The sequence below is a fragment of the Triturus cristatus genome, chromosome 12, assembly GCF_964204655.1.
Source record: "Triturus cristatus chromosome 12, aTriCri1.1, whole genome shotgun sequence".
Classification (NCBI taxonomy): Eukaryota; Metazoa; Chordata; class Amphibia; order Caudata; family Salamandridae; genus Triturus; species Triturus cristatus.
In genome coordinates, this window is record NC_140595.1 from 640,606,988 (window position 1) to 640,626,844 (window position 19,857).

The window sequence follows — 19,857 nt, forward strand, 5'->3', positions numbered from 1 at the left end:
ATGGTGCAAGCCCTTATACTGTCCCGCCTGGATTACGGGAATGCACTGTATCTGGGCGCCCCTCAGTCCACAATACAGAAACTACAAGTGATCCAGAATTGTGCGGCTCGCAGTGACGGCCCGTGTAGGGCGTTTTACCGGGGCGGTGACTTGGCGCAGAGGAGGGGCAGGGTGGGGGGTTGCAAAATGCAGCAAACTGCCGATTTCAGGTAAGTTACGAAAAAAATTAATAAAACGAATTTCGTTGCGCGTGCTGCATCGCATTTGGCGATGCAGCGCGCGCAACGAAATTCATTTCATTAATTTTTTTCGTAACTAATCTGAACTCGGCCGTTTGCCGCATTTTGCAATCCCCCCACCCTGCCCCTCCTCTGCGCCACGTCACCGCCCCGGTAAAACGCCCTACACGGGCCGTCACTGGCGGCTCGCCAACTTCTCCAGATTCCTCAGAGACAAATAGCGAAACATGCACTGAGGAATCTTCACTGGCTCACAATTCGGGCTAGGATACATTTTTGTTAAGGCCATGTGTCTGGCCCATAGATCTATTTGGAAATCAGGCCCAGCCATCATCCAGTCCCTGGTCAGCCAATACCAACCTTCCAGGAGTCTTCGTTCTAGCTCCGCTTTTCTCGCCACCCCAAGGAAAGTACGAAGATCTAGATGGGGTGGACGCTCTTTCTCCCTAAATGCTTCCAATTTCTGGAATTCTCTCCCCCCTACTCTCCGAGGGGAACCAAACATACTGGCCTTCCGTAAACCTCTCAAAACCCATCTTTTCAGTACTTTGCACTAACATGACGTGCCTAACAGTCTGCCCGCTCTGTAAGCGCTAGGAGGCCTCAGGGTAGCTACGCGCTATAGAAATGTAATTTAATTTCATTACTCCATAAATTATATTTAGTGCATTTCCCTAGGCAAGCGCCTTATTTGATATATACATTTTTAAATTTCACTGCTTCAGTTATTTTTACCCAGATGTCATCAGAGATAAATATTTTTTTTTTATTCTTACCTACATAGTTCCTCTTCTTTTCAATTGTGAGATCCACTTATTATGGTCTTTGGTGTAAAAAGTATATTGCCTTCTTTGTAGGTGATTAATAAAAGTATTGAAGACAAACAACATATTGAACATTTTCGACTGCCTTATGGATTTTATAGATGGGGTCCTACCAAATTCGGGGTTACCCTCACAAATGTTTCCATATGCTCCTCGAATAAATCAACCGGTAGCCATGTTTATGGGGGAAGGCTTTCAGTAATATTCTTAAATTCTTCTGATAGCGATTGCTTATCTTTCTTGGTCCATAATATCCTCCTGTTCACAGCAATAACCAACACGTCATCATCATCAGGGACATGCCATGAGTGTACCTCATCAGGTGTTCCATTCATAGTAAATAGATTATGATCACTCCAAGTATTACTTATCACTTTTAAATCCAGTCAACAGGGCAAGATCATATATGAGATGATAACATAATCAATTATCGTAGTTGTTGTTGCTGTAATATAGGTGGGGTGAGCTGGAATATCACTCTGTAATCTCCCATTAAGGATAATTAAATATTGTTCCCTGCATGCCTCGAGGAGCAAAGCGCCTCCTTTATTTGCCCTAGAGCAGGGAGGGAATACAATAGTTGGAATATTAACAGCCTTTTCCCGTTCTTTGTCCTCAAACAAGGTCAGTACATAATTTGAGACAGTGGCATTAAGATCTCCCATCATTAGGACCTTTGAAATACCTACTATCGACATGAACATATTTATAAAATTAAAAAACTCGCTTAGCAAGTGATTATTTTTATGACCAGTAGCAAGTGATTATTTTTATGACCAGGTAATATGTAAAGAGTTGCCAAAACAAAAGGAAAAAACAGAGCAGTGACCCAAATTTTGGTTTGGGAATACAATACAATGTAACAAATTCGACTGATGGAAATACGCCTGATATAAGCCAAATTAAAATGTGTGGATAACAATGGTGCTAACCCACCACTAGTAAAAAAACTTCATACCAATAGTCTCTTCAGCAAGAAAGATTCTGAGAAAGTCTGAGAGCAGACATTCCCCAAAGATTCACAGTGTACGCCCCTTGGCGTCTCCTTGCATATGCAGAAATAGTATATTGTCAGAGCGGCTCCGCTCTGACATTCAATCCCTGCAGCCTTTCAACATGTGTTCACGAGAATGAAATCCTCCAGACAATGGTCTAATCTAAATCCTAAGAGCTTCTGTGGTACTGTTGCAGCTGGACCAGACTGAAGAGTGCATTGGGGGATGGGAGATACCACAGCATGGAATCCGGGGGAGGCAGGCAGCACAGGGTGAGATATTCTGCGGTATATTTCAGCGAATTGTCTATGTGTTTGTCACTGTATGGGTTATAGTACCAGGGTGGCAGATTATTTTTAAAACAGAAAAATCTGCTGTCCGTAGGCTAGCCAGCAAGGTATTGCAGGGCATTGTTGACTTCAGGTGTGATCTGTATGTCACCATGCCAAATCCTGGCACAGTCAACTCAGCTTTTCATCCTTCCAAGGTTGATAAACAGAGTTCCTTAAGGAATGATTACTGGTACTCTGTTAAAATCGCAATTCCTGTGCAACACATGTTTGTGCAGGCATTGCAAATATAAATGGTTTACTGCACCATATGCAATACATTTTGTCAAGTCAAACTTGCCAGATTTTAACAGTTGAAAAACTGTATGATTGAAAGCATAACGTGAGGATTTTGGTGCAGTAAGTACCAAAATCTGTATCTTGTGCATATTTTCATCACAAAACTCATGCTAAGTGAAATTTAGCACAACTGATCAATTTAAAATCCAGCGATATCAGATGTCACCACGACCAATACATTCTGTTTGTCCCTCCAGAGCACCCTTAGCAACTGAAAAAATGTGCTAAAAAGCACTGTCTAAAAGCAAGATATTGGCCTTGTACTGACATCAGCTGGAGTGTGATGGAAAATATCACACTTGCTCTGACATGAGAATGCATCACACTCTGTTTCCAGACTCATCATGTATTTCTCTTAACAGGCAGAGATGGACTCTGTAAACACATAACACATGTGGTCCAATGATGCCTAGAAAACTCTTAATAGCTTACATAATTATTTACGAAACTTTGGGAAATAAAAGGAAAAAGGCCTAACTCATTAAAGGAAACTAAGGAAAGAGAAAGCCCAGATATTATACTGGAGAAGACAACTCATAGACAGGGCAACTGAAATTATGAAGCAGGGGAGGGCCAAATTATGTGGCAGGTCTGAGTAAATTATGCGGCAAGAAGAGGCAAATTATGCAACTTAATGGCGCACATTTTAAAATAATATTTCTTCATTATTTTGTCATTTTTATATTTTTCAACACCGTCTGGGCATTCGTTACACCTCATTAGTACCAGTTTAACACCCAAATATAGCAATAAGCAAAAGAAGGTTGACCAGTCAGCATTTGCAAAGGCTCTTCCACCATGCGGCAACACATATCATTGAGGTTTTAGTAATTTTTTAACTGTTTGAGCTAGAAACAACAATTATTTTGTTACAACCTGCAGACTACACAGCAAATTATGGATTATGTGACAAATGCGGGAAATGTATATTTATGCAAAAAAACTTCAGCGACACACAATCACATAATTCCAGTGGCCCTCCTCAAAGAAAACAAAATACCAGTGACTATGGTGCAGTGACAGACACTCATAATCACTAAATGGATACATAAAAAGGGACATGCCCATATGCATAGTTGATATTTATGGTCAATTTCTTGATATTAGTTAGTAACTAAATTCATTTTTCTTGGGTGGAGATTTTACTCTTATATATGAATACATGACAACAGTGGAAATTGCTATGATATGGGTCTATGTCCATTGGGCCATACAGTTACATTATGTTTTTGCATATAGGATTTTCTCATTGTGGGGTGGGGAATACCCACTAACATGTCCACCAAAAGACCAAAGTACTATGGTATTTTGATCCATTTCATCGTTTGACTGCCTATCATACTGGATGACCTCTTCATCATTTTTTTGGGATTGGAAGAAAACCACCCATGTATAATTGATATTGTCATCATTGACTATTCCCAACATGGTGACAAGTGGAGCAGCCAAGGTAGGCCAAATGTATTTTTGTTTTATTAGCATCTTCATAGGTCTTATATGGCGAATCACAGATTAGGTGCCTGATGTTGTTAAATTGGTTATTCATTACATAATTACCACTTGTTTGGAGATCTTTGATTACGTCGTATTGGATCGACATTATTATTGCTGTTACCCGTTACACAGATCAGTTGTTTGGTATGTAACGCGTTGTTTTGTGAAGTATGGGGGTTTCTATGGAAATATGTATGCATGCTGTACAAGCACACTTTGGTGAATTGGGTTGCTATGGGGCTTTTACTTTACATATGTCTTCTCTCTTTTTGAGTTGCAATGTGCTTTCCTCTTACCTCACCTGGTGAAAATCAACTATGAGTCTCTATCTCCTTTAGACTCGTCTAATTTATTCTAAAAAGGAGGGGCGTTGTTTTTCGCACTTCTCTCTTTCTGAATATATCCTGTAACTTTATGTACAGGGAGACTATACATTTGTGCATGATTACCATGATCCTTGATAGATACTCATGAACTTTAAAAAAAAAGTATCCCGTGTTTAATGTTGTTCTATTTTGTAGTCACTTTGGAGTTGGTGAACTACATAAATTATATGGAAGCAATAATGTGTCAAGCATTTTATGTTTAGGTATTGCAAGTTAAGGAAAATTGCTTTTTAATGAGTTTGTGGTTCAGTTTGTCATATCTGTACAGCCACATGAAATTTTTTATGTAAGAGATTATGTATGAAGTCTCACTCTTTAAATTATAATCAGATGTCATACATTTTTAAATAAGAAAAGTCGTTTATGTGGTGCTTCTTTTTAAATTTCAGCCCTGAAGAAGTCCTAGCAGTGTAGAACGAAACGCGTTGGCTGGAGGATTTTTTGGAAAATAAAAGGAAATTGTAAATCACCAATTGGATTAAGTGGCCTCTCTTGCAACAACTACTTTTTGATGAAAATATTATGGATATTTAAGAGATGTTACAAGGAAGGGTGGTGTGGTTCTGATTTAGTAAAAAAATGCCCACATGCATACAACCAGATCCCTGAGGCGCCAACAGGCAGACATCCACCCAAAAGAGAACATAAACAATAAAAGAACTATGATGACAAATGAATAGACTGGCAGGCATGCTCACACTAACACTGTCCCACAAAGCACAGTACTGGATATTGGTGATTACATTGAGCATTATAGTTGCCAAATACAGTCATTGACATAACTGCCTCCCCCACACCATGACAATTAGAGACTGACTCTGACACATGGCCATACATGGAATATATTACTATGTAGGGGCATCTGACATGCTGCAGAAGGTCTCAGCCAGGGCCTGAAGAACTATAATCACATCGCCCCCATCCCGATGGAACTCAAATGGCTCCCCGTACAGGACTACACCATTTTCAAAACTAGCTGCATCATTTACAAAGCCATCAGGACCAGAAGCCCGCGTATCTTGCATACAAGCCTCCAGTCTCTGCTGGATCTCAGCACAGCCGCAGCCAGGACACCATTAGAAAGCACACTAAAAAGTGTGAAAAAGTAAAAACAAGAAGTGAGCCTTTTCCATCTATGATCCATCAGGATCCTTCCAATAGTCTTCCAATTTAGGAACGAGTTGAAGGCTCGCCACTTTAAAGAACACCACATCACAATGCATTAACCGTCTACCACCCAGCTTCCTTTCCTCTTACTTGTTGACTTTATGATCGTTTTTGATCATGTATGAAGCTTTGTAGCCATTGGGCTAGGTTTGGGCTATAGACATGCCATATGCACACATACATACATACAGCCCTTTCTATTAAGTTCTTGACTTTCCTTTTATCCTTCAACAATCTTTCACCTGGTGTGCCATATGGATCTGCCCTATCCTGACACTCTTCAACTCTTGTCTCGTCCCACGGCACACAATTTTATGAAATCACAGTTCGGGGTTTTATGATCTTATTTTTATGGCACCCTTATTCTTCCTAAATTGCTGCCTGTTTCAACGAAGGCCCAGTCAGCACAGCAGGCCTCAGGGGCCGAGACCCTAAACTGGACCGAGGAGCAGGAGCCAGTTGCGCAGAGCCCAGAAGAATGGTAGGCGGTAAGATATGCCTTGGCCCTAAATGCTTGCGGCAGCAGGGCGGGAACAAAATTGGCATAAAAGGAGACATCTCCTGATTGGGCATCCGCTTAAAATAGGGATCTGCCCCTATGTCTTCATCACAACAGGTCACAAGACACCCACCCACACTTAGAGGCCGATGGAGAAAAAGCAGGTGTCACAAACACCTGAGTGCCAGAGGGTCGATGGTCACTTTACAAGGTAAGCAAGGGGGGTACCTTGATCGAGGGGTCCTTGGGATACAGATGGCGGTGTCCCTGGTGGAGAATGGGATGAACAAGGGAAGACTCAAGGCAGGCACTGAGCTTGTGGCATGGCCTGGGACAGAACAGGCTATTAAGCAGATATTAGTAGCAAGATTAAGCCCGATACCAAAGAGTGTCCCCTAAATAAAAATCAATTAACTACTGAACTGATAACTAAGGTCTTATCAATAAGTGTGCCGCGCACAGGTGGGTGTACTTGTGCAATGAATGATTGTTAATGTACTGTGCCATTTTTTTTCTCCAGAAAATGAGTCTGTGTAATGTGTGGTAGTGGGGTTGGTTAATGGAAAGAGGGGAGGGACGAGTGACACATGTGAATGGGCAAAGTCCAAATCCCCTTTTCTCTGAGGAACAACTGGCTATGACTAAATCATGCTAAAACTGAACTGGTGTTCATTGGTCGGGGAAGCTAACCCCTTACTGACAACAGACCCCTCGAACAGCCGTACTCCAGGTCCGCAACCTGGATGTTCGATGTTTTTGTATCTTATATTTTATCCTACATGTACCCGGCATAACAAAACACTCCTTTTAATGTCACTGACTCCTAAGGTGTATCCTTTAATTCTCAAGCACCAAGATATTCTGCTCATCTTTGAGGTGACAATATAACATTTGCAATGTTCTAATGACATCTGGGCAGGGCTCCCAGGAGAGACAATTGTGAAGTATTGTGCTTATTGCATAGCACAGTACACAAACATGCTTGCTCCTACGTATTTCACCAGACTTGTTGAACCCAACTTGTTAGCCAGATATCCACATACAGCTTTCAGAAGAGATATCTTTCCACCCTGTGAACGCCAAGTGTTGAGTGCTAGATTAATGAACATATAGTACGCTTCTTTCTTTGAAACTTCCTTCCTCAGTCGAGCATCGTACTAGACTTTTTGACAGACTAGTTTACTCTTTTACAAAGGAATATTTGAGGATGGCAGATCAGTGCAAACCCATTACCATCCTGTAATGTTAATTGTTAGAATCCTTTCGGGTCGGGCAAGAATAAAGCTATTGTTTTATGTTTCAAAAAAATGGATCCTTAATTATATTACCTTGAGCTCTCACTATGTGGTTGAGCCCATCTCAACACAACGATATGATGAAGATGAGAGGAAAGCCCGATGATGAAGCATGCCATGAGAGGTGATGGAGGACTTCATCTCCTCATTACAAAGCCCTTGGTGGCCCTTGGTAACAGGTAGAATTAGTTATCAGTTTGAGGGCTTGGTGAACTGAATTATGATCACATGGCAAACTTAATCTCAATCAAGCAAAACAATTGCTTTTATCTCAATCTGTTAAAGCTAATATCACAGCTCAGAAAAGTACCCTTCTTCAATATAAATCGTGGAAATGTAGCTTTATTGAGTTGTTTTTCAGACTAGCCACCGAAAACCTAACTCCACTGAGATAAACTTAATGTCCCCTGACTCTTATTACACACCAACTTAAGTCAAAGTTCTTTGTTGATATTCTGAAAATCTGATTTGTGTTTCATTCAGTGAGATATCACATCTCTAATTGTGTCCTGAATAGATTTGTGTTAGCTTTGATGCAAACAAAAAGAAGTAGCTTTCTTATTTTGAGCCAATTGTAATCTCGTTTGAGTAGCTCTCGCCTCAATCAAGCAAAGTTAGTTCTCATATTGATGAAGTAAAGTTAAGATCCATATCAATGAATTTAATGTGGCTTGATCTCGATTAAGTAATGTTGAGCTTTGATGGCAAACAAATGAGGATGGCTTGATTTCAACCAGTTAACTTTAATAATGAACACAATCAAAACAAACATTTGATTTTTTGCAAGTAAAGTAACTCCTATTGCATTCAATAAAGACAGCTTTAATTTCGGTCAAGAAACAAAGCTTTGATTAAATCGAATAAAGTTGATCTTAACCAATTAAAGATTAACCCTGAGCGGTGAACTCCGCTCCGCTTGTGGAGTTTGCGGAGTTTTCTGCACTCCACGTTATGCACAGCTCACGGAGTTCTGAAAAACTTGCCCCGTGTAGCGGAGCGGAGTTTTTTACCTCGCTTGTGTTCGTCAAAGTCAAGTTGACGACCGCAAGCGAGGAAAATCAACCTTCCGGGGAGATTTTTCCTCGTTTGTGATCGCCAACATCAAATTGGCGAGCACGAGCCTGGAAAATCAACCTCCTGGCAAGATTTCTCAATGCGGAGGGGTCAGGTTTCTCATTGCGAGCGGTCACGTATGCTCGCAACCGCTCGCGTTGAGAAACAGCCCGTTTGCATTGAGAAAGCTGCCGCTCAAGTAAAAATCTACTCAAGCGGCAGAAAAGGCAAGCAGGGACCGCTTACGCTGTGCATGATGCCGTTCGCAATGATTGCACAGTGTGAACAAGGATCCGGCATTGTGCAATCACCGCGAATGGCATTTTTTTTAATCGTACTCCGCCGCTTGTGGAGCTCCACGTAGTGTGGCAGAGGTTTTTTTGCCCTTCGCGGAGTTCCACGTAGTGCAAGGGTTAGTAAAGATGGCTTTGGTCTCAATCTAGAAGAATTACCTTTGATCTCGATTGGGCAAAGCAGGGTTGAGTCTCATTCAAATGAAGTTAGGTTTGATCTTAATCGAGTATTTTGCACTTTGATCTCAATTATGGGTTTTACCTTTATTTCAGAGGTTGGCTTCATGATCAATCCAGTAAAGTTACATTTTGAGTCGTTCAAGTAAAGTTAGCTCTGATCTTAATGAAGTTTAACTTCAATTTAAACCAGGTAAACGTTACAGTGTTTTCAGCTGGGTTAATAAAGTATTGGTCCAACTCACAAAAAGTATGTGTATAATATGTGTATAATTCCAGTCAAATAAAGTTGCTTTGATTTCAATCAATAAAAGAAAGCTTTGATCACAACCACAAATAATTAGCTTTTGTCTAGATGAGGTAAAATATTTATTCTACCCAAACAGGAAAAATTAGGTTTTTATCCAACCTACATAAGGTTAGCTCTTATACGAATTACAGAACTGTATCTTCGAATTCAAATAACAAAAGTTAGATTTTATCTCAATAAAGTCAGTTTGGCTTTGATTTGAGTGAAGAACAGTTAGCTTTCATGTTAGTCAAGTGGGTGAACTCTTATACCACTTATATGAAATGATCGTCTGTCTCTTTCAAGAGGCTATTTGCTGGTTAAGCAAGAATTATATTTCTTCAGAACCACTAAGCAATAACAGATTTATGTGATTAAGAGGAACTTACCCTGTCTTCCTCCTCCCTTAAATCTGGCATTGTGCTAATGCAGAGACTCACAGTCGTGGTGGCCACAAAAATGATGGAGAGGCAGGCAAATATTTTCCCAGGCAGTCCTGACTGTGGGTTTTCCACCATATCCCTCAGTTTGGTCATAAATTGACCCATCCGCGTGTCATCGTCCAAGACACAGATAGTTTCCCTGTTCCTCTGCATGTCCTCTTCTTGGCGGACTTCCGCTAACTCCTCGAGTTTTTGAAACAATTTTCTCAGGCAGCATTGCTCCAAGTTGGACTCCTCAATTCCCCAGTACCTGAGTTCATCCTGGAAGGCTAAGGCACACATCTCTCGCAAAAGCCTCAGCTTCCCTGCTGCCAGGAAGCTCATGATCATGCTGAAAGCACATGGGTTTCGGTCGAAGAAGAACTCGTTGGTGTCTTCGTCGTAGTCATCACACAGCTGGATAATCTCCTCATAATTGCTGCAGAACCTCAATTTCCCCAGCCTGGTCATGGGAAAGTCATCCAAGGTGCTCCACGGCACCAAGTATCTGATGCCTCCTACGTTGACGATGAGCTCGTGTTTCTGGTCGGCTGTATAGAGATCTTCGGGGCGGTATATCCTCCAAGCCCTTTCATAGTGGACCCCTTTGATGGTCTGTGACTCTACAGCCACCGGGAAGAACTGGTTCAAGGTGCTGCTGGAGGTGTAGCTAAGGTTACTATAATCTTGTTCGCTACCTCCAGAGATAATCGGCATGGCGGTGGCATGTGCGTGTATTCCTCATCGAAGATCATAGCATTGGACGGGACTGTCAGAAGGAGGAAAGGAAACTCACTGTCAGAAAAGAACATCAAAAGCAAGTGACAACTGACAAGTGCAGTTACAAGAACACAATTAGCATAAGATATACCTCTGGTCCCAATTCAATTTGAATGCAAAGTATCTTAATATCTATTTAAAGAGTGACTTTACTATATAAGATGTGAAATAATTCGTTTAAATCCTTTCCTGTTTCCTATTTACCGAAAAAGAACATGCATCGAATCACATGTTGGAACACAACACGAACAAATACACACGCGATACAATTGTAAAACCTGTTTCTTTACAGTACTACGAAGGCAGACAGGTATATTTAAAATTAACTGTATTTCCATGTGCATCAGTGTCAGTAGCCACATGCATTTTCACATACATCTAAACACACACGCACATACAGTCACGCAAACACCTAATTGACTTTTGTCAGCACATGAATTGATTGATATTCCGACTTACTCTGTGCTCAGTTAGCCATACGCCCGACGTAGCTCCCCGACACGTCCCGGCGGTGAAGTGCTTTTGCAGTCCCCATCAGAGAGAGGGGACGAGGCATCTTTTGACTTGCAGTGACTTCCCCCAGTCAGCACAGAACTTCGGCAGCCCCGCGCGTTGGGGCGGGCTCCGGCATGCCAGCAGCTCCCCCTCGCTCCTCCTGTGTCAGCTCTACATCCTCCCGCACGCACACGGGGTGTGTGCATCACTAAGAGAAGGCATGGCACCAGCACGGAGCAGCGCGCGGACGTGTGTGCGTTCACCTGTCAGAGTGCGCATCCCCAGTCAGCCCCGGCGCACCTCACGCGCGCTGGCTGTGCACGGAGCTCTGTGCTGCACGAGCACATAGGGACCCGACCCTCCTCTGCACATCTGGGCGGCGCGTGGAGGGGAGTGCGAGTGCTTTTACGCCCTGCGGAGGAGGCAGCCTCCCCAATGAGCCTGGGGCTCTGGCTTGCGTAGAGGCATCCGTGCTGCGAGAAGCTGAAAGTGCTTCTTCCACGCCTCAGCCTCTCTCCGGGCAAACATTAATCCTTCCTGGAAAGTAGCGCCTCCTTTCGCTAACTAAGTCCAGCCACGCTTCGAGCTCTCACGTGCCAGGAAGCCCTTCCTCGAAAGCTGTCCCTTCACAGGCGGCGCATACGCGCAGCGTGGGTAGGAAGGGGCGCCTCCTCGCTCCGGGGCAGCGGCTGCGTCCCGCCTGGTCTGTGGAGTGTGGCTTGGGGCGCGTCTCCGTATGAAGTGCGTCCCATCCAGGGCGGCTGCTAAGGGATCTAGGTCTGAGAGGACGGCACACAACCGTGCACCTCACCCCGCGGAGCTGCAGCACCCCCTGTGTGTGTGTCATTGTGCTACTGTATTCTAGCGCTGTATGTAGTGCACGCAGCACAAAGCGCTCGTCACTCATACTCGGGAAGAGCAGTGCAGCATGAGGGCGCCACTCGCGCACTGTAGTCCACATGCAGCTATATCTTTTCAAATAGATGTCCTTTGCCATATATCACTATGTTACTTTTGCAGTGCGGAATATTTCTGCACTGTCCAAACTGTCACTCTTTTAATAGTATCAACTCACACATGCCTCTGTCTCAGCTGATTGTTCTCGACCTCTCTCCCGACTTTGTTGGCTTTCCTCCTGTCTCTATGGGTAGTTTTAGCCTTCACTCTCTCTCTCTCTCTCTCTCTCTCTCTCTCTCTCTCTCAATCTCTCTTTTTCTTTCTCTCTCTTTTTCTTTCTCTCAATCTTTCTCCCTCTTTCCCACTTTAGATAAATGAAGGGGCATTTGGCAGACCACTGTGTTTTTTAGTTTTTATATTATTTCTATTTTTTTTTAGGTGGAATGTATCCATATATAGATTTTGTATTTTGTCTTTTTTTTCTTCAGTTTTACGAACCAGGTCTAGAGGTTCATAAATCATGGTGGGCCAGGATTACTCTAATGAGGCTTTTGGTTCGGGACTTAGGCTCTGGGTTTGTGAACCAATCTTTGTTCATGAGCTGAGTCATCACAACCACTGGACAGATGGCCCTGGATCATACAGCGCTTAATGATGGCCTTGAACCTTATGTGGTTGTAATCATGTTTGCTTGATGGTATCTTTGCCTTTGACCCTCTCCAAGGCTCTGCTGCATTTCTTCAAAGTTTTCACTATACAAACACCACATCCATACATGCATACATGAACTTGATTTGTGAACCACTGTGCTCCAGTCTGTAAGATGTCTTTAGGGCAGGCCATAATCCGTCCGATCAGCTATTGATCACACAAGTAGATCCAGGTACATTTGTTTTCTGTCAGTTTTCTTAGGCAATGGGGGCATTTTCCAAACATCTGTTTGTGACCAGATTTCTGTGGTTCATAAACCACCATGTGTTTGTTTCACAAACCATGTAAGCATGGCTAGAGAGTGACACAATATTACTTCTCATTAAATCAGAGAAGGTTTGGCTCCCGAACTGCTGATGTCAGATCATGAACAGCCAATCAATTCTTGTTATCAGTTCTCAAAACTAATGGCAGAGGTATGCCAAGGTTAGCCTTCTCAAGTCTGGATTGTTGGTGTTTTTAAACACAAGTCTCTAAAAAATACTCAACAAGTTTACACCAAACCACACCAAGGATATGTTCTGGCGCAAGGCGTGTCTTCTGCAAATTCTGGTATACATTTCTCAATTAATCTTTGCTCTACACAAATGCAAAACTTGTCTGTGAGATTTTGCATGCACATCGACAAAATTTACTTTCTTTAATAACATTTAGACCCCTTCAAAAATATGTTACATTTCGAAAGATAGCCCCGAAGTAACATAACTAGGAATCTACCCAATTTGGTTCAGATTTATAAAGGGACTCACATGGTGTTGCAAAATAAGTATATCGTATTTCCTGTGGATTCAGTTTAGAAGCCATAGTTACAGAGGAGCTGCAAACGAACAGTTATCTTGAAAGAATCATGTAAACAGCTTAGGGTTAGTTGCCGTGATTCACCTAAGTACAATTAGAAAACGGAGAAATGCGCTAATATAATTTTGACTATTAAGGATTTTGAAAAAATTATAGGCATACTTTTGGATTTCCCTTTGACAAAAATGCTTTCCCCTACAACCATATAATTTTACCCCCTCATGAGAAACCCCAAAACATTTACTCCTGCCCATGGCAGGCATACATGTTTTCTGGACGGGAAACTGCATTTCCAAAATGCTTGAACCCCCACAGATTAGCAAGTTTGTGGGTTTTCTCCAATGAATGCAGCTGGTCTTACCTAGGAACAAAGACAAATCACCCCATGCACACATATCCTCATATGGAAATTCCACCACATTGGGGGCATTTTTATGCAATTAAATTGCTTTTGCAAGGGAACATTTCCACTAGTTCTGTTATTGTGAACCAATATTGAGATGTTGCTCTTGCCAATGCCTTTATTTAGTACCTGTGTTTGAATTAGGCGTGTAAGTACTTTTGTGAACCTGGTTTAGTGATACGAAGTCATACAGAGTATCTCGGTTGTAGGAGTGGACAGGAAAAAAGGGTGTGCTGACAGCATGATAAGCAGTTTCAAGCTGCGAACGCCCAAAATCAGGATTATTGGACAAGAGGCCATTTCTGTTTTTTCTGACTTTTCAGTGAACACTTTCTTGATGATTGGTGCTTGGTGAAGACGTTGGTGACTGAGGTGTCAAGACCGAAGCAACTTACAGAACAGGCTCACTGCCATATAAGAGCGTGTCACCTTTACTTGTGCAGGTCCCCGATGAAGAGAAACGCAGAAAGGTGGAGCGTGAACCATATATGCAAGTACATCAAGCACAATAGGACACTGTCTACCTTGAGGAATGGAAGGGCCAATCAACACCTTCAACAATAATAACAGTTAGAATGTGATACATAATGCTCACAATCTCTGTGTAAAAGCCTATGTCTACTTTTGTTATCACAGTCTAGATGTGACACCAGTAGTCACATGTACTAAGAAAATGGGGCAGTTGTTCAACAGTAATAACTTATTACAGGTGAGTTGAGTGTGCGGGAGCCATTGGATAGAATAAAAGTAGGTCACAGAGCAGAATTACAATTTTGCACTATACATTCTGCGTTCTATGAATTTGCAGGCATACTCATTCGCAAGCAAGAGCTCAACACCAAAGATGTAACTTTTTCATGAAAGGGAGATGGTGTGACCCTCTATGAAAATTAATGAACCACACAATACGATAGTGAAAGTCACCTTAATGTTCTACAACCTCTTTATGTTCACAAAAGTCCTCAGTCACCAGCAATATCCTTATAATGTATGTCAAAGGGATCTTTATAACATAACATAACATAACACGTGTATTTGTAAAGCGCACGTTCACCACTACGGGTATCTTGGCGCTGAATAACAGATGTTTATTGTTACCCAACTCAATGGTACTCATTTTATCGACCTCAGATGGATGAAAGGCTGAGTGGACCCGCCGGGATTTGAACCTGTGACCATGAGGTCGAACACAGGCCCCTGCAGCAGACGCATTAGTCCACTGAGCCACCAGACCCGGCCTATGCCATAGATTCTAAAAAAGCATATAGTGTCTGTACGTTTGGGAGCTTGTGTGTGTTCTGTGTATGTCACAAACACCGAATAAACACAAGCTCACAAACGTACATGTCTGTGTTGTGTATGTGTGTGCAAGCATGTCTGTATGCATGTCTATGTGTTGTGTGTGTGGTGTCTGTGTACACGTCTGCGTTGTGTATATGTGCATGTGTGTGTGTGTTTCTGTGTGCGAGCATGTGTGCCTGCATGTCTATGTGTTATGTGTGTGAGTGTGGTGTGTGTGTGTTTTTTTGTGTGAGCATGTGTGCCTGCATGTCTATGTGTTGTGTGTGTGGTGTCTGTGTACACGTCTGCGTTTTGTATATGTGCGTGTGTGTGGTTTTGTGTGCGAGCATGTGTGCCTGCATGTCTATGTGTTCTGTGTGTGGTGTGTGTGTGTTTTTTTGTGTGAGCATGTGTGTATGTATGCACGTCTATGTGTTATATGTGTGTGTGTATGTATATTAGCTTGTCACTTACCTTCAGCCTTCTTCGTTTGATCATTTTATAACACTGTTCCAGGAAGTGTGGCAGCATCATGCCAGAGAGAGTGAACTAACAAAACATGTAAAGAAAGAGCTCTATGTTACTTCACGAAATCTCAAAGAACAACTCCGGCCTCTATCACAGCAGCCCGGACTATTTGTAGAGCGACGGGGAGGGGAGTGATCGGTTTGGAGGGGCACACTTAAGCCCCGCGTCATTGCCGTGTCGTCAGTGATGAGTGTATCCTGGATGGTTCCCGTTCTCCATCACTGCTGGATGCACGCGTCTCCCTCACCACGAGCATCTGTTCTCTTGGATTAAGCTCGCAGAGTGGATTTTTTCCCTGGAATTACCGTAAAGTCATAAATAACATGATGCTGGTTTAATATGTGCCTGCAGAGGCCATCAACGCAGCAGCAGAAATTGATTGTTTTTAGGGAAACTGTCCACTCGAATTCTGCGTTGTGATTCCAGGGAAAACCCTTCACTCCAAAGTCACGTTCTGCATTTATAAAAGGTATCCTGGCCCAGTATCATAGAAGGACGATCCTCCTAGAGATGCACTGTAGCCTATACCGACTCTAACAGTACAATGGATGTAAATATAGATAACACAGATGCACCTAACTCCACATAGTGGTACCTTGAGGAGATATATATATTCATGTTATCAGGATGTGGATTTAAGATTAGTGCATGTATGCTTACCTATCTATGCTTATCTTCACCTTATTGTGGTTCTCAATATTTAGGACATACTATTTTTGTCCGATAACATTTCAGTCCTTCATAGACTGACAAACAACCTCACAATCCTCCCTTCTGGAATGCACAAATACATTGAGGTGTGGTAGTTTCATAGCTGTGCAGTGTGCGATTCAAGATAGTTCATTGTTGTATTGTTGTTCTGACTGCAGTAAACTGTCCTGCAGTCGGAGGGGGTTGCATCTCGCGTGGCCATTGACTTAAATATTATAAGTGGACACATGGAGTAAGGAGAGGTAAGTAAGGAAGGAAGTGTTTATTGTACAGGTAAATAAAACCTTTACAAACGGGCATCTCATGTCAGTTTCCAAAACATCAATTTAAAAGGCTGTTAGCCACTGTTAAGAACACAATAAAATAACATTAAGAATCAGCACCCCAAACCCTAGTGGGCCAAAGTCCAGATTAGCGACTTTTATAAACAGAAATTTAGCAGCAATGTAGAAAAGAAGTTGTCCTCCTTGATCAGAGTCTTAGCAGCAAGATGGAGGAAGCAGCAAGAAGAAGGTGCCAGAGGGTGCAGATGAGAGTGCATAGTGCAGCAGCGACCTCTTTAGCTCAGTGCAGGGCAGCAAAAGTTAACCCGCTCTTATTTTCTTCATTTAGCACTCAGGGTGGCCCAGCGGCAATGCTAGAGGTGCCAGAGCTGGACTGTACAAGGGTTCTCGGTGTAATAGAGATGCTGTCAGAGTATTTCGCACGGTGGGTCAGGGAGCCGGGCCCAGCCCAGCTGCAATGCCACCTCTCAGGTAATCAGGTTGTTTCTTGATACTGAGTTCAGCGGCGGTTAAGGATTTTACCAGGCGACAGCTTAATTGAATGTCTTCACCAAAGAAGCTTGCTAGCACCGCTTGCCTACAGGTCCGTATGTGATCCTTATTGAAGAATGGTCTGAGGAGGGACTGGCACTCCCGTATTAATTCCCTACATATGGTGATGAGGTGCACTATGTCCTCTTCTCCTTCCCCACAGAGTCGACAGATTGCTGGCTTCGGAGGGCATATCATAGGGGCATGGACGTACTCTAAGGGGGATGGGGAGACATCTGAACATGTGAATGGGGCAAGGGAACTTGTCTCACACACACACACACACACTACACACTTACACATACACAAACACACTTGTCACTTACTTTCAACCTTCTTTTGATCATTTTAGAACACTGTTGCAGGAAGTGTGGAGCATCATGCCACACACACACACACACACACACACACACTAGTGTTCATTTCAGATTTGGGCTGATGGCACTTCAGAGTTTGGGTCATTTTCCATTGAGGACCTTCTCAGATAAAATCCACAACCTACAGATAATGTTGGCAATGCTCACGCACATCAGAGAACATCAAGACCACCACTTCCTTCCCCCAAACGATCACTTGGAGGACCCTCAGCCTAGAGGCAGGCTGAATTTTAAGAACCCTAAAAGCAGTAGAGGCCCAGGAAGTAGTGAGCACCACCCTATTTAAAACTATCTTGCATAACAAACTATAACATAAGTTATCATAAAATATAAAAACATAAAAGATCAGAAAATATATCATATAAATTAACATAATGTAAAAAATGCACTGTAGACAAAACACGACTTGACATAGCATATAACCTAAAGCACGATTGAATAGCTTAATGTTTTCCATATCACCAAACCAACCTCCGCTGACTCAGCAAGTAAGGTCCTGCTCAGAAAGGGGACTGGTGACATTTTACAGGTCTTGCCCCCATCCGGGGCACTGCTTTCCTCTGATATGCGGTGCTGCTTCTTGGCGTTCCAGCAGGGCCTCTGGGCATTGTGGGTATGCCATTTAATACATCCGTTTGGTCGTTCTTGCCCTGGTCCTGTTTTCAGAAGGATCCTTGCGGTCCTGGGTTTCTTTATTGGGAATAGTTCCTCCTCGCCACTTCTTGTTATTTCATTGTCCAGGCCCATATGTAGGGAGTCTACCTGCTGGGTCAAGCTTATCTCTTCGTGGGAACTAGGTTTTTAAAGAGGAACTAAGAAGCTGGCTAATGCATCGCAGGTCTTCTGCTCTGCGAGTTGTTCACTTCTGGTTCCTGTGTTTGACCCCTAATTATTCCCCTCAGGATTCCTGGACATTCTAGCATGATCTACGGCTTTTGACCTGCAGCCTTGTTTACTTTTTTCTGTTATAAGTTTATTTCCCTCCAAAGATCTGATTTTAGGGGTAGCCTCATACTTGTAGTAGCCAGAAGTCTGATACTACTTCCAGAGGCAGTAGGCCTTACCTCTGCTCTAGGAAGTCTTTCATATTTTTGCCAAGAAGATCTGTTCACAACAGTCCTGTGACCAGTTCTCTAGAGGTACAGCTGATGGGCAAATCAGTGGAATCTGGGCAGGGGGCATGGCCTTTGACCAAGCCTTGTGACCATCTCCCTGTCTCCAGTTCCTACTCTGCATGACATTAGGCCAAGCTCAGTCATCACAATGTATGGGGCGTAGCATTCTAATACTCATTCCTGCAGCAGGAGCCTTCTAACATGCTTTTCTGCAGCAAGAGTCTTCTAACATGCTTTTCTGCAGGTGTATCCAGTAGACTATTTCCATAGTTTGTGGGCTTTGCCCACCCATTCCACCCAGTCCCAGCCCCTAGAGGCTGTTGGGAACAGTCTTTCGATATGCTTAGTGGGCCCTGGTTCACGGCCTTTAGCTAAGCCCTGCATTGAGGTCCCGCACCCGAATTAATTGGGCACAGGCTTTAGCCATGTTCAGTTGACTCTGGATGCAGAATGTGGACTTTGACCAGTCACCAAGTTTAGTACTACTTCTCACTAGCCATCCAAGTGCAGCCCGTGTAAAATCCCGTAAATTATAATTAATATTATTTTTAATTCTGTTGTTTACAGACCAGATAAACTAATTGTTGAATGGGACAACCACAATTCTAGAATACTGAATTGTATTTTACAATTTTGTCTTGTGGAATAAGTGAATCTCTGGCCTGTTGGGTTGTTTCCTGTTCCCCAGGAGACTTGAGTGTTTTCACTTTTCAACCTTATGGCCCTAGTAGTTTTTATATTTTTAGAATTAAGGCTCAGAATTAAGTTTGTAGTTTTACTTTATTTCCTAAATACAAATTCTTCTCCCTTGTGTGTGTCCTGATACAGTTTAAAATAAGGTGTCCTCAGCAAAGCCCCCAAAATTTTAGTATAGTTTATTGAAGATTAAGAAATAAATACATCATCCAATTTCATCAGGTCGTAAGCAATTCAAGCAATTTTTGATAGATATACCAAAGCTCAAGAGTTCAGGAAGGGACATGAAATACGACAGTTCGAGCAGTCTCCCAAGGAAGGAAGAGACCACTAGGACGCCTATGTCATAAGCATCAGTTCGAAAGGGAAGCCAGGTGAGTATGCATTTGACAAGTTCAAAGATGCTAACGAGTTCCGTCAAATTCTCTGAAATGGATAATCAGCAACCCATTCGTCGGCATCAGCCAGCAGGACTCCAATCCCGCAGG

General features: G+C 42.7%; 1 pseudogene; it reads right to left on the reverse strand.

Moving 5' to 3' along the window:
• Positions 1–9,714: 9,714 nt before the first annotated feature.
• On the reverse strand, positions 9,715–10,525 carry LOC146776463 (voltage-gated potassium channel regulatory subunit KCNG4 pseudogene; annotated as a pseudogene).
• Between the last annotated feature and the right edge of the window lie 9,332 nt (positions 10,526–19,857).